The sequence below is a fragment of the Canis lupus genome, chromosome 4, assembly GCF_003254725.2.
Source record: "Canis lupus dingo isolate Sandy chromosome 4, ASM325472v2, whole genome shotgun sequence".
Taxonomy (NCBI): domain Eukaryota; kingdom Metazoa; phylum Chordata; class Mammalia; order Carnivora; family Canidae; genus Canis; species Canis lupus.
The window spans coordinates 67,863,748-67,876,717 of NC_064246.1; the positions used below are offsets into that span (position 1 = coordinate 67,863,748).

General features: G+C 37.0%; 1 pseudogene; it reads left to right on the forward strand.

The window, feature by feature from the left end:
* The first annotated feature begins 3,665 nt into the window (after positions 1-3,665).
* On the forward strand, positions 3,666-4,398 carry LOC118354411 (40S ribosomal protein S6-like; annotated as a pseudogene).
* The last annotated feature ends 8,572 nt before the right edge of the window (positions 4,399-12,970 follow it).

Genomic DNA, 12,970 nt, shown 5'->3' on the forward strand with positions numbered 1-12,970 from the left:
TTCTATGGGTTTGAACAAATGTATAATGACATGCATCCACCATTATAATATTATATATAATATTTCATTGCTCTAAAAATTCTCTGTCCTCTACCTATCTATACACACTTCTTTCCTTTTTTTAGAATCTGAATCCCCTGACAAACACTGTCCTTCTTACTAATCCATAATTTCACCTTTTCACATAAAATTTAAATTATTAATTTGATCCTATCTAAAATTGAAACATGTACTAAGAAATTTATACTGCTTCCATCCCTAAGTTTTCATTTCTTTTTAACTTTAGAAAATTATCTTATATAAAGAAATACTTATTTGAAGTTTATGAGTAACTTTAATTTTAAATCGTTTCATTCTTAGTATTTTTTAAAGATTTTATCTATTTATTTGAGAGAGAGAGCACAGAGGAAAAGGCTGATGCAGACTCCTACCAAGCAGAAAGCCTAAGGTGGGGCTGGATCCCAAGACTCTGAGATCATGACCTGAGCTAAAGGCAGATGCTTAACCAACTGAGCCACCCAGGTGCCCCAATTATTTTCCTTTTTAAAGTTCAATGAAATAGTAAAAGGGACTATAAAGGAAAGGCAGGAAAAATTAGAGAGGAATACAAACCGTGAGAGCCCTAAATCTAGGAAACAAAGGGTTGCAGAAGGGGAGGATGATGGGTGGATGGGTTAACTGGGGGATGGGTACTAAGGAGGGCACATGATGACATGAGCACAGGGTGTTATACTGTATGTTGGCAAATTGAATTTAAATAAAATATTTTAAAAATAAAGTTCAATAAATATATTTTTATATTGTTAATTTTAAAAGAATATGCATAGATATATACAGTGGAATATTACACAGTCATAAAAGGGTAAGATCTTGCCATTTGCAATAACATGGATGGGCCTAGAGGATATTACACTAAATGCAATAAGGCTGAGAAAGATAAATAGCATATTATTTCATTTATATGTACAATCTAAGAAACAAAACAAATATATAAACAGATAAACAAAAAGCAGAATCAGACCGACTAATACAGAGAACAATCTGATAGTTATCAGAGGGAAGGGAATGGGGGAATGGGCAAAATGGGTGAAGAAGAGTGAGAGATACAGGCTTCTAGCTATAAGAACATAGCTATAGGAATAAAATCAAGGCTTAGGGAATACAGTCAATGATATTATAATAGTGCTATGGTGACAGATGATAGCTACACTTGTAATAAGAATAGCACAATGTATAGAGAAGTTGAATCACTATATTGTACACCTGAAACTAATGTAAAATTGTGTGTCAACTATATTCAAATAGAAATAATAATAATAATAATAAAATAATATGCATAGTAGGATTGTATTTCAATTAGTTTTTTCTGATATATCCATATAATGTACTAAGAAATTCATACTGCTTCCATCCCTAAGTTTTCATTTCTTTTTAACTTTAGAAAAATTACCTTATATAAAGAAATACTTATTTGAAGTTTACAAGTAACTTTAATTTTAAATCGTTTCCTTTTTAGTATTTTTAAAAGATTTTATCTATTTATTTGAGAGAGAGAGCACAGAGGAAGAGGCTGATGCAGTCCATTTACCCAACTGCACATATACACAGAGAGATATTTGGAATCATGTTCAACAACTATCATCACTGTTCTGGGGTTTTTAAATTTTAGGTAATTTGTAGCTGCTTTTTTTAGGTGATTTATATATATTTTTCTTTATGTATGTAATGTGCATGTATTTTTCTTTTTCTCTTTTTTTAAAAAAATTAAATCCAATTAACATATAATGTATTACTGGTTTCAGAGGTATAGGTCAGTGATTCATCAGTCTTTTATGATAGCCAAACATGTAGGGATCACAAATAGAGAGTATCTCTCTCCATTTCTCCAGGAGAGTTTTTGAACAAACCAGAACTGGAGTATAAGTGTTATTATACAGTTATAGAAATAGTTAAGCCTTCATTAATAAAATATTGATGCTACAGTTAATGTCATGTCTTTTAAAATATTAATGTGTTTTTCCAGAAACACAAACCTTATATTGTAATTGATATATCGTACAACTTATTACCTATATGAAATGTGTCAAAAAGAAGCTCAAGTACAGCTTTGAAGTCCCAATGCGTACTGATCCATAGTCTCATATAAACTATGAAAGAAAGACAAACAACTGAATTCATTCACAAAACATACAGCATGGTCCTTTCATTGCAGACACCTTCACAATCAATTCAGGCCAATGAGGAAAGGGCCTTCAATCAATCAGCCAGTTAATCAAAATACACACTGAAGGGTCTATCAAGTGAGGGTTCTGAAAAGAATTTAACTTTGAACACTAAAGTTTGAACACTAAAATACCTGGATTTTAAGAGTTGAGTTTCTTTCAGATAGAAGATGGAGCTCTCTTTATTTTTTCTGTAAAATAGATGGTCCTACTTAATTCAAAATGGGGCAAAACAATCAATCAGCTTTCTGAGAAGCAATTCATCCTAAATGTTTATAAATAGCCAAGTTTAAAAGGGAGATAGTGGGATCCCTGGGTGGCACAGCGGTTTGGCGCCTGCCTTTGGCCCAGGACGCGATCCTGGAGACCCGGGTCGGGCTCCCGGTGCATGGAGCCTGCTTCTCCCTCTGCCTGTGTCTCTCCCTCTCTCTCTCTCTCTCTCTGTGTGTGACTATCATAAATAAATAAATAAATTTTTTTAAAAAAGGGAGATAGTGCAATAACAGTGTTCATTTTGTTCCTTTAAAATGTCAGCAGAAATGTGTTACATATAGAAAGATGAGAACTTTAAATGAATCCAAACCACTACAACTGATTATACATCAAGGAAGAAATAAAATGAGGTAAAATTATACTAGCTAACTTGACTTCTCTTCTTGCCACTTATCCTAAATTCTGGGAGCAAAATTTGTGCTTTTATCTGAAGTCTCAAACTTTTGTGTCTCTTTCCAAAAGAAATCTCCAAAGTTTGACTACACATTCTATAGTCAGGGAGAAGAAAAAAAAAATCATCTTCAACCTCATCACTTCTTATAAGCTAACATCACATTATAAATTTTTTGCATAGCAAACTTTTTGCTTGCAAGTCAATAAGACCACAGACATTTATAAATATCTGTTCAAATAAGCTCTAGACTCCATCACACCTCACTTCTGATAGGGACAATGTACATTCCTAAAATTAACTAAATGATTGTCCCAAACTAGGGGATACTTAGAAGTAAGGTAAAGAGCATATAAAAATTTTAAAGATAATTAATGTGGAAAGTGAAATACATTCATCATTAAGCACTTTTATTCTACTTTTAAAAAATGTTTGAATAATTTAATTTTTGTAGCTTAACTGCATTAACTGTATGATGGATTTCAATCTGATTTTTGCAAAACTAGCCTCAAGAATTAACAAAAGAGGGATCCCTGGGTGGCGCAGCGGTTTGGCGCCTGCCTTTGGCCCAGGGCGCGATCCTGGAGACCCGGGATCGAATCCCACATCGGGCTCCCGGTGCATGGAGCCTGCTTCTCCCTCTGTCTGTGTCTCTGCCTCTCTCTCTCTCTCTGTGACTATCATAAAATAAAAAAATAAATTAAAAAAAATTAAAAAAAAAAAGAATTAACAAAAGAGCTCTTTTTCATGGAACCCTGGAGGCTGGAGGCTGCTTTAGGATGAAGCTGAACATCTCTTTCCCAGGTCCTGACTGCCGGAAACTCTTTGAAGTGGATGATGAACACAAACTTTGTACCTTTTATGAGAAGTATATGGCCATGGAAGTTGCTGCTGATGCTCTGGGTAAAGAACGGAAGGGTTATGTGGTCTGAATCAGTGATGACAACAAGCAAGGCTTCCCCATGAAGCAGGGTTGTGTCTGCCTGCTGCTGAGTAAGGAGCATTCCTGCTACAGACCAAGGATGACTGGAGAAAGAAAGCACAAATCTGTTTAGTGTTGAATTGTGGATGCTAATCTCAATGTTCTCAACTTGATCATTGTAAAAAAAAAAAAAGGAGGGGGCAAAAAAGATATTCCTAGATCCACCAATACTACTGTGCTTTATCACCTGAGGCCCAAAAGAGCTAACAGAATTCATAAATATTTCAATCTCTCTAAAGAAGATGATGTTCACCAGAATGTTGTGAGAAAGCCCCTCAACAAAGAAGAAATCTAGAACCAAAGCACCCAAAAATCAGCTTCTTGTCACTCCATGTGCCCTCCAGCACAAACACTGGTGTACTGCTCTGAAAAAACAGGGTACTAAGAAAAATAAGGAAGAGGCTGCAGAATATATTAAACTTTTGGCTAAGAGAATGTAGGAGGCCAAAGAAAAGTTCCAAGAACAGATTACCAAGAGGTGGAAACTGTCCTCTCTGAGAGCTTTTACCTCAGAGTCCAATCAAAAATGAGATTTTGTAAGAGTAACAATTAAATAAGATTATACAGCAAAAGGAAAAAGAGTTAAGAAAAAAGGGAAAAGGAAGTGAAGCTTTTGCTGTGTGTGAGTAAATCCTTAAACCCCACATTCTTCAGGAGGAAAATAAGAGTAGAGTTATATTTCTAAATCCATGATCCCCATCAAAGCCCAGTCTACCACCACTGCACTTCATGGGACTCCAACCACTGCAACTCATGGAAAAAGGTATTATCATCCTTTCCTTGCACGTTGTTTTATAAAAAGCATCTCTATTCTCCGAATGGAAGGCATGGACAATAAGCAATGAACAATGATCTTTTGCCCCTAAAAACCACTGTGTCTTCTTCAGTCTAATGTCACATTTAGTGGATTAACTGCTACCCCTGGTATTCCTTGAACATGAGGTGTACACACGGCATCAATGACTGCCTTCTCTCACTGTTAAAAAGTCAGCCAAGAGCAATGTGTGCTAGAAATGAGCAAGTACAGAGAAACTTGTCTGTCTTCCATTTATTTTGGTAGGCACTTCCCTGCACATAATTTCCAAAAGAGTATTAACCCAGGTCACAGGACCAGATGGAAAAGTTGGTAAGCTCCTTCCTCCTCCTGGAAATTTGCAAACCATAGTTCCTCCACTAGTGCTCTCAAAGTCTTTGAGATTGCTTGAAGCCACTGATGTGTTTGTAGACCAAACCTAGAAAGAGATAAAAAACCAAGAGTTGTTGTCTTTAAAGGAGCTACTCTCAGAGAGACTGTGAAAGAGGTCGGGTATACCTATCTGCAAAGACAGAGGCACAGACAAAGGCTACACCAACTTCTCCTTTGATTTTTGCACTAAATACCTTACATGCATATATTTTGATTCATTCACTCATGTGGGTCTACTCCCATTGATTTTTATTTTTGTGACCTGGCACATCCTATTTACTGAAACCCTCAGTCATGGTTAGATTCTGGCTTGTATATAGTGGTCCTTAATGGCTGACTCCTTTGTCTGAACATACGACAAAGTGACCCAGATCTTTCTCCTCCATCCCAGTTTATATGTAGGCATGCCCTCTTGGGACTCCCTTGGCAACTTGGTGCCAGCTGGACAGCTCCCCAACTTCTCTGGCTTCCCAATAAATAGGCTCCTATTAGCTAGTCATTCTTATTGTTTGGGAATTCTTATTCATTTGGCAGTTTCAAGGCTTGAGATTACCTCTCCCTCTCCTTTGCAGTAGCACAGTGGCTCTCTCAAGTAGGCACTCAAGAAATGTTTGCCAAAGGCATAATGAATTACTAGTATCTCATCCATCATCAGTGATTTTATTTTCAACACAAGTTATAAGCACCTGACAAAGTTACAAAGAGGCAAGGTCATAGTCTAATTTATGGGTCTTTTTCAGATAATAAATGTATAAGTTTTAAGAAAGTAGTATTTTTTCTGAGTCAAGCCACCTGTGGACCTGGGTGCATATACTTGGGAGGTGAACTTTTTTCCTGAATTTTCCCCATCTGATTTTACTATTGCATTTAAAATTGATGCATGGCATTGTTTACATTCTCCAAAGTCCCAGGAACTATAACTATCTACAAAGAGAGGAAGAAATTGTTTGAATGTTTAGCTAAGGCTTCTGACTCAGGCCTTGGAAGATGAGCATCTGGGGCTTGGGCTATCCCCAAGGTTATCATTATTATATTTTATCTTCTTTCCTGTTTTACAGAACAAAAAATAGGATGAAAGAAACAATAGGATATAAATTCCAATATGATAAACAAAATCACTGAGGACCAAACCAGTTTCTCTGTCTGAAACCAAAGAGACTTTTTAGTCTCCTTGTCAAGAGCCCCAAGCTCCTAAGGGAAGAAGCTGGGTTTCAGTTTGGGGTGGAATTCCCAAAGGGCTGGTTAGAGGCAACTTGAAAGAACTCCTGAGGGAAATTACCTTCCTCTGCCACATCCAATGCCTCGGAGAGGAGAGGAGCCAATAATCAAGCAAGGCTGCACTCAGCTACTCCTTGTCTATATATATATATAAGATATATATACATCTTAGTTATCCATTTATCTGTTGATAAAATCTGTTTAAATTTATCCATTTATCTGTTGATGGACAACTGGGCTCTTTCCATAGTTTGGCTATTGTGGACATTGCTGCTATAAACCTTGTGGTTTAGGTGCCCTTTTGGATCACTATATTTGTATCTTTGGGGTAAATACCCAGTAGTGCAATTGCTGGGTCATATTATCTTGAAGATTACAGCTTTGTAATAGAGCTTGAAGTCTGGAATTGCAATGCCACCAGGTTTGGTTTTCTTTTTCAACAATCCTTTGGCTATTCAGGGTCTTTTCTGATTCTATACAGATTTAGGATTATTTGTTCCAACTCTGTGAAATAAAATGATGATATTTTGTTAGGGATTGCATTGAATGTATAGATTGCTCTAGGTAGCACAGACATTTTAACAATATTTGTTCTCCCAATCTATGAGCATGGAATGTTTTTCCATTTATTTGTGTCTTCCTCAATTTCTTTCATGAGTGTTCTATAGTTTTCTGAGTACAGATCTTTTGCCTCTTTGGTTAGGCTTATTCCTAGGTATCTTATGGTTTTGGGTGCAGTTGGAAATGAGATTGACTCTTTAATTTCCCTTTCTTTTGTCTCATTGTTAGTGTGTAGAAATGCAACTTATTTCTGTGCATTGAGTTTATATCCTGACACTTTGCTGAATTCCTGTATGAGATCTAGCAATTTTGGAGTCAAGTCTTTTGGGTTTTTCATATAGAGTATCAGAATATCTGCAAAGACTGAGAGTTTGGCTTCTTCCTTGCCAATTTGGATGCCTTTTTCTTTTTGTTGTCTGATTGCTGAGACTAAGGCTTCTAGTACTATGCTGAACAGCAGTGATAGTGGACATCCCTGCCAAGTTACTAACCTCAGGGGAAAAACTCTCATTTTTTTCCCCATTGAGAATGATATTGACTGTAGGATTTTCATATATGGCTTTTGTGGTATGTTCCCTCTATCCCTACTCTGTGACAAGTTTTAATCAAAAAAAGAATGCTCTACTTTGTCAAATGCTTTTTCTGCATTTATTGAGAGGATCATAAGGTTCTTGTCCTTTCATAGTGTATCACATTGATTGATTTGCAGATGTTGAACCACCTTTGAAGCTCAGGAATAAACCCCACTTGCTTGTGGTGAATAATCCTTTTAATGTATTGTTGGATCCTATTGGCTAGTATCTTGGTGAGTATTTTGGCATCCATGTTCATCAGGGATATTGGTACATAATTCTCCTTTTTGGTGGGGTCTTTGTATGGTCTTGAGATCAAGGTAATGGTGACCTCAGAAATAATTTGAAAGTTTCTCCATTTGTATTTTTTGAAACAGCTTCAGAAGAACAGGTATTAATTCTTTTTTAAGTGTGCAGGGAAGCCATTTGGTCCTGGGAAGCCATTTGGTCTTGGACTCTTTTTTTTCGGGAAGTTTTTGATTACTGTTTCAATTTCCTTACTGGTTATGGGTCTGTTCAGATTTTCTATTTCTTCCTGTTTCAATTTTGGTAGTTTATATGTCTCTAGGAATGCATCTATTTCTTCCATATTGCCTAATTTGATGGCATTTAGTTGCTCATAATGTGTTTGTTTGTTGTTATTGTTCTCTTTCATTCATGATTTTATTTATTTGAGTCCTTTCTCTTTTATTTTTGATAACTAGCTAGAGGTTTATCAATCTTGTTAATTCTTTCAAAGAAATAGCTATTAGTTTTGTTGATCTGTTCTACTGTTCTTTTGGTTTCTATTTCGTTGATTTCTGCTCTAATCTTTATCATTTCTCTTTTCCTGCTGGATATAGGCTTTATATGCTGCTCTTTCTCCAGCTCCTTTAGTTGCAAGGTTAGGTTGTGTATTTGAAAACTTCATTGTTTTTTGAGAAAGGCTCGTGTTGCTATATACTTCCCTCTTAGGACTGCCTTTACTGTATCCCAGTTGTGCTTTTTCATTTGCTTCCATGAATTTTTAGAATTTGTCTTTAATTTCCTGGTTGACCCATTCATTTTTTTAGTAGGATGCTCTTTAGCTTCCATGTATTTGAGTTCCTTCCGAATTTCCTCTTGTGATTGAGTTCCAATTTCAAAGCATTGTGGTCCAAAAATATTAAGGGAATGATCTCAATGTTTAGGTACCCACTGAGACCTGATTTATGATCCAGTATGTGATCTATTCTGGAGAATTTTCCATGTGCACTTGAGAAGAATGTAGATGCTGTTGCTTTAGGATGGAATGTTTTGAATATATCTGTGAAGTTCATCAGTGTGTCATTCCAAGCCCTTATCTCCTTGTTGATCTTCTGCTTAGATTATCTGTCTATTGCAGTGAGTGGGGTATTGAAGTCCTCTACTATTACTGTACTGTTATAAATGTGTTTTTAAAATTTTGTTATTAATTTGTTTACATAACTGGTTGCTCCCATATTTGGGGCATAAATATATACAATTGTTAGATCTTCTTGTTGGATGGACCCTTTAATTATTATATAATGTCCTTCCTCATCTCTTAATATAGTCTTTGGTTTAAAAATCTAATTTATCTGATATAAGGATCACCACCCCAGCTTTCTTTTTATGTCTATTAGCATGATAAATGGTTTTTCACCCCTCCATTTAAATCTGGAGATGTCTTTGGGTCTAAAATGAGTCTCTTGCAGACAGTATATTGATGGGTCTTGTTTTTTTATCCAAGCTGATATTCTGCATCTTTTTTTCCCCCTGCATCTTTTGACTGGGGTATTTAGCTCATTTACATTCAGAGTAACTATTGAAAGATATGAATTTAGTGCCTTTGTTTTACCTGTAAAGTCACTGTTTCTGTATATTGTCTCTATTCCTTTCTGGTCTATGTTACTTTTGGGCTCTCTCTTTTGACTTAAAGGATTCCTTTTAATATTTCGTGTAGCACTGTTTTGGTGACCACAAATGCTCTTATTTTCTGTTTGTCCTGGAAGCTTCTTATTTCTCCTTCTATCTTGAATGAGATCCTAGCTGGATAAAGTATTCTTGGCTGCATATTTTTCTCATTTAGCACCTTGGATATATCATGCCTGTCCTTTCTGGCCTGCCAGGTTTCTATGGATAGGTCTAGCTGCCAGACTAATGTTTCTACCCTTGTAGGTTAACAGACCTCTTGTCCTGAGCTCCTTTCAGGATTTTCTTTTTGTCTCTGACATTTCTAAGTTTCTCTATTATATGCTGGGGTATTGGCCTATTTTTATTGATTTTGAGGAGGTTTCTCTATGCCTCCTGGACTTGAAGGCCTATTTCCTCCCCCATATAAGGGAAGTTCTCTGTTATAATTTGCTCCAAAATACTTATGCCCCTCTCTTCCTCCTTTTTCCTGGAATCCCAATTATTCTAATATTATTTTACTTTATGGTATCACTTATCTCTCGAATTCTCCCCTGGTGATCCAATAATTGTTTCTCTCACTTTTTCTCAGCTTCTTTATTCTCCATCATTTTGTCTTCTAGGTCACTAATTCTCTCTTCTGCCCCATTTATCCTAGCAGTTAGAGCCTCCATTTTTTTAATTGAATCTCATTAATAGCCTTTTTAATTTCGACTTGATTAAATTTTAGTATTTTTATTTCTCCAGAAATGGATTCTCTAGTGTCTTCTATGCTTTTTTCAAGCCCCATTATTATTTTTATAATCATAATTCTGAACTCTAGTTCCAACATCTTACTTATGCCCACACTGATTAGGTCTCTGGTAGTCAGTACTGCCTCCTGTTCTTTTTTGAGGTTAGTTTTTCCATCTTGTAATTCTACCCAGAGAAGAATAGATAGACAGAGGAACAAAATACTAAACTGGCAACAACGACCCCAGAGAAATATACACTGAATGAATTAGAAAGGATCCAAAACCGAAAAGAGAGAGAGAGAGAGAGAAAATATAATCAAACAGGAGAACAGACTAGAGCAATACACTGGATCATGTGTGTATTTTGGTCCATTTATCAGAAAACTAGATCCCAAAGCTATAACAAAAGAAAAACTTATATACAAAAATAAATTAAATACAATGAAAGAGTAGAATGTAACTGACTGAAGGTGAAATTTTAAACAGATTTAAAGAAGAGTTGATAAAATAAGAAATTAGTTGAATAAGGAAAGAGAAAAATAATAAAATCGAAAGACTAAAGAATTGTGGAAACAAACAAACAAACCGTGAATTCTATATCCTATATAATTCCTAGTGCTGGAGTTTTGCAGTTCTCAGTGTTTGGTGGATTTGGTCTTGGCTGGATGTTCTTACTGATCTTCTAGGGGAGATGCCTGTTGTTCTTAAGTGTCTTTGCCCTCATGGGATTGCACTGCCCTTGCCAGGCTAACTAATCTGCTCCTGATTGCTCTAGGTGGCTCTTGTTCCCTGAAGGCTTTCTGCACCACTTTAGAGGATGAGAGTGAAAATGGTGGCCTCCCAATCTCCAACCCTGGAGCCAAAAACTCAGGGCCCCACTCAGTGCAGTCAGGGAAAAGCAGTCAATATCTCCTGGTTCCCTGGTCCCCATCCACACTCTGTGCTCACCCATCCTATGATTGAGCATTTCTATCTCAGATACTCTACCCCATTTTGAGTCATTAAACACTGCATGTGAGCTCTGCTACTCCCATGGGAGGAAAGGGGGTATCTTGTCATTTCTGTTGCTTGCTGGACCCCTGCTCAGAGAGCAGTGAGGCCAACTGTGCCTGTGTTCCCCGTTTATGGCAACCCTGAGCTGAGAGCCCACAACTGGACTCACTGATTGCAGCAGGCTTCCCTCCTCAGATTGCTGCGAATTCTGCTGCACTCAGGTACCCCTAGTCTTCCTGTCACCCTGGGGATCCTGAGACCACACTGTCCTACCTAGGATTTCACCCTCATTACATCACCACCCACTATACCATTACACCATCTGAGCACTTTTTAGGTGGGGACATCCTTCACTGGAGCAGACTTCTAAAAATTCCAATTTTGTGCTCCCTGGCTATATCACTTTTGGGTAGCTGGCTTAGGGAGGCTCCCTCCCCCCACAGTTTATATTCCCATATATCACCTGAGATTCACTTCTCCACACCTCCTACCTTGCAGAAAGTAGTCACTTTTCTATTTGTAAAGTTGTAGCTATTCTTTTCTTAGATCTCCGGTTGAGTTCACAGGTGTTCAGAATGATTTAATAGCTATCTAGCTGAATTCCTGGGACCAGATAAAACTAAGCTTTCCTACTACTCATTCACCATCTTGGACTCCTTTCTTGTGCATGTATTTTTAATATGAATTTTGTGTGTGTGTGTGTGTGTGAGAGAGAGAGAGAGAGAGAGAGAATGCAAGGGGGAGGGGCAGAAGGAAGGGAAAGAGAGAATCTTAAGCAGGCCCCACACTCAGCACAGAGCCCAATGCAGGGCTTGATTTCACATCTCTGAGGTCATGACCTGAGCCAAAATCAAGAGTCAGATGCTTAGCTAACTGAGCCATCCAGGCACCCCATGAATTATTTTTTAAAAGCAAATCAAAGGGCACCTGGGTGGTTCAGTCAGTTAAGTATCCTACTGTTCAGCTCAGGTTATGATCCAGCCCCATGTCAGGATCCACGCTCAGTGGGGAATCGGCTTAAGATTCTCTCTCCTTCTTCCTCTGCCCCTCTGCCTCTGCTCTCATTCTTTCTCTCAAAGAAATAATCTTTAAAAAAGCAAATCAAATATATTAAAATAAATGTAATGAGATTATGTAAAATTTTCATTTGGGTCAAAAAATGTATCTCATGACTACAAATAAATGCAGGCTAAAAAGTTTTAAAATACTTTTATTATAGATGAAAGTGAGCTTAATGAGTAAACTTGAAAAGCTTAACAAAATATTAGACTTTTTTAAAATATATTTTTTATTTATTTACACAGAAAGAGAGAGGCAGAGACACAGGCAGAGGGAGAAGCAGGCTCCATGCAGAGAGCCCGATGTGGGACTCAATCCCTGGACTCCAGGATCATGCCCTGAGCTAAAGGCCAACATGCTTAACCACTGAGCCACCCAGGCATCCCAATATTAGGCTTATTAATAATGTCAAATGAGAACTTTGAATTCAGCTCTGGATGCAAATTCAAATGCTTTCAGAAAAAAGTGACTAGGATTTTGAAAGATTCAAAACTAATTCACTAGCTTGTGAAAGTATTAGTATTCTTATGCTTTGTGATTTCGAAGAATTCAATATGTATTAACAGGTAGAAACTATAGAAAGAAATAATTTGATTCAGTGATGCAAAATCCTCCTGAAAGGAATCTCCACCACAGATGCCTGAGCATAAGTTAGTCAACCTTTTGGTAGAGATGCTGTGATACAAATTCAAACTTCAGGCACCAAGTCTCTAAAATGTTATCAGTTTTAACACTCAAGTCTGGAAACAAGCAGAGATGATGTGATAAGTACAATGTTTTCACAATCAAATAAATCCATGGAAAGCGATACTGATGCTACATTGGATTATCATCACCAAGTGTGAACCACCAATGCTTCAATAAGCAATTGTTAGCTTTCATCACTCTA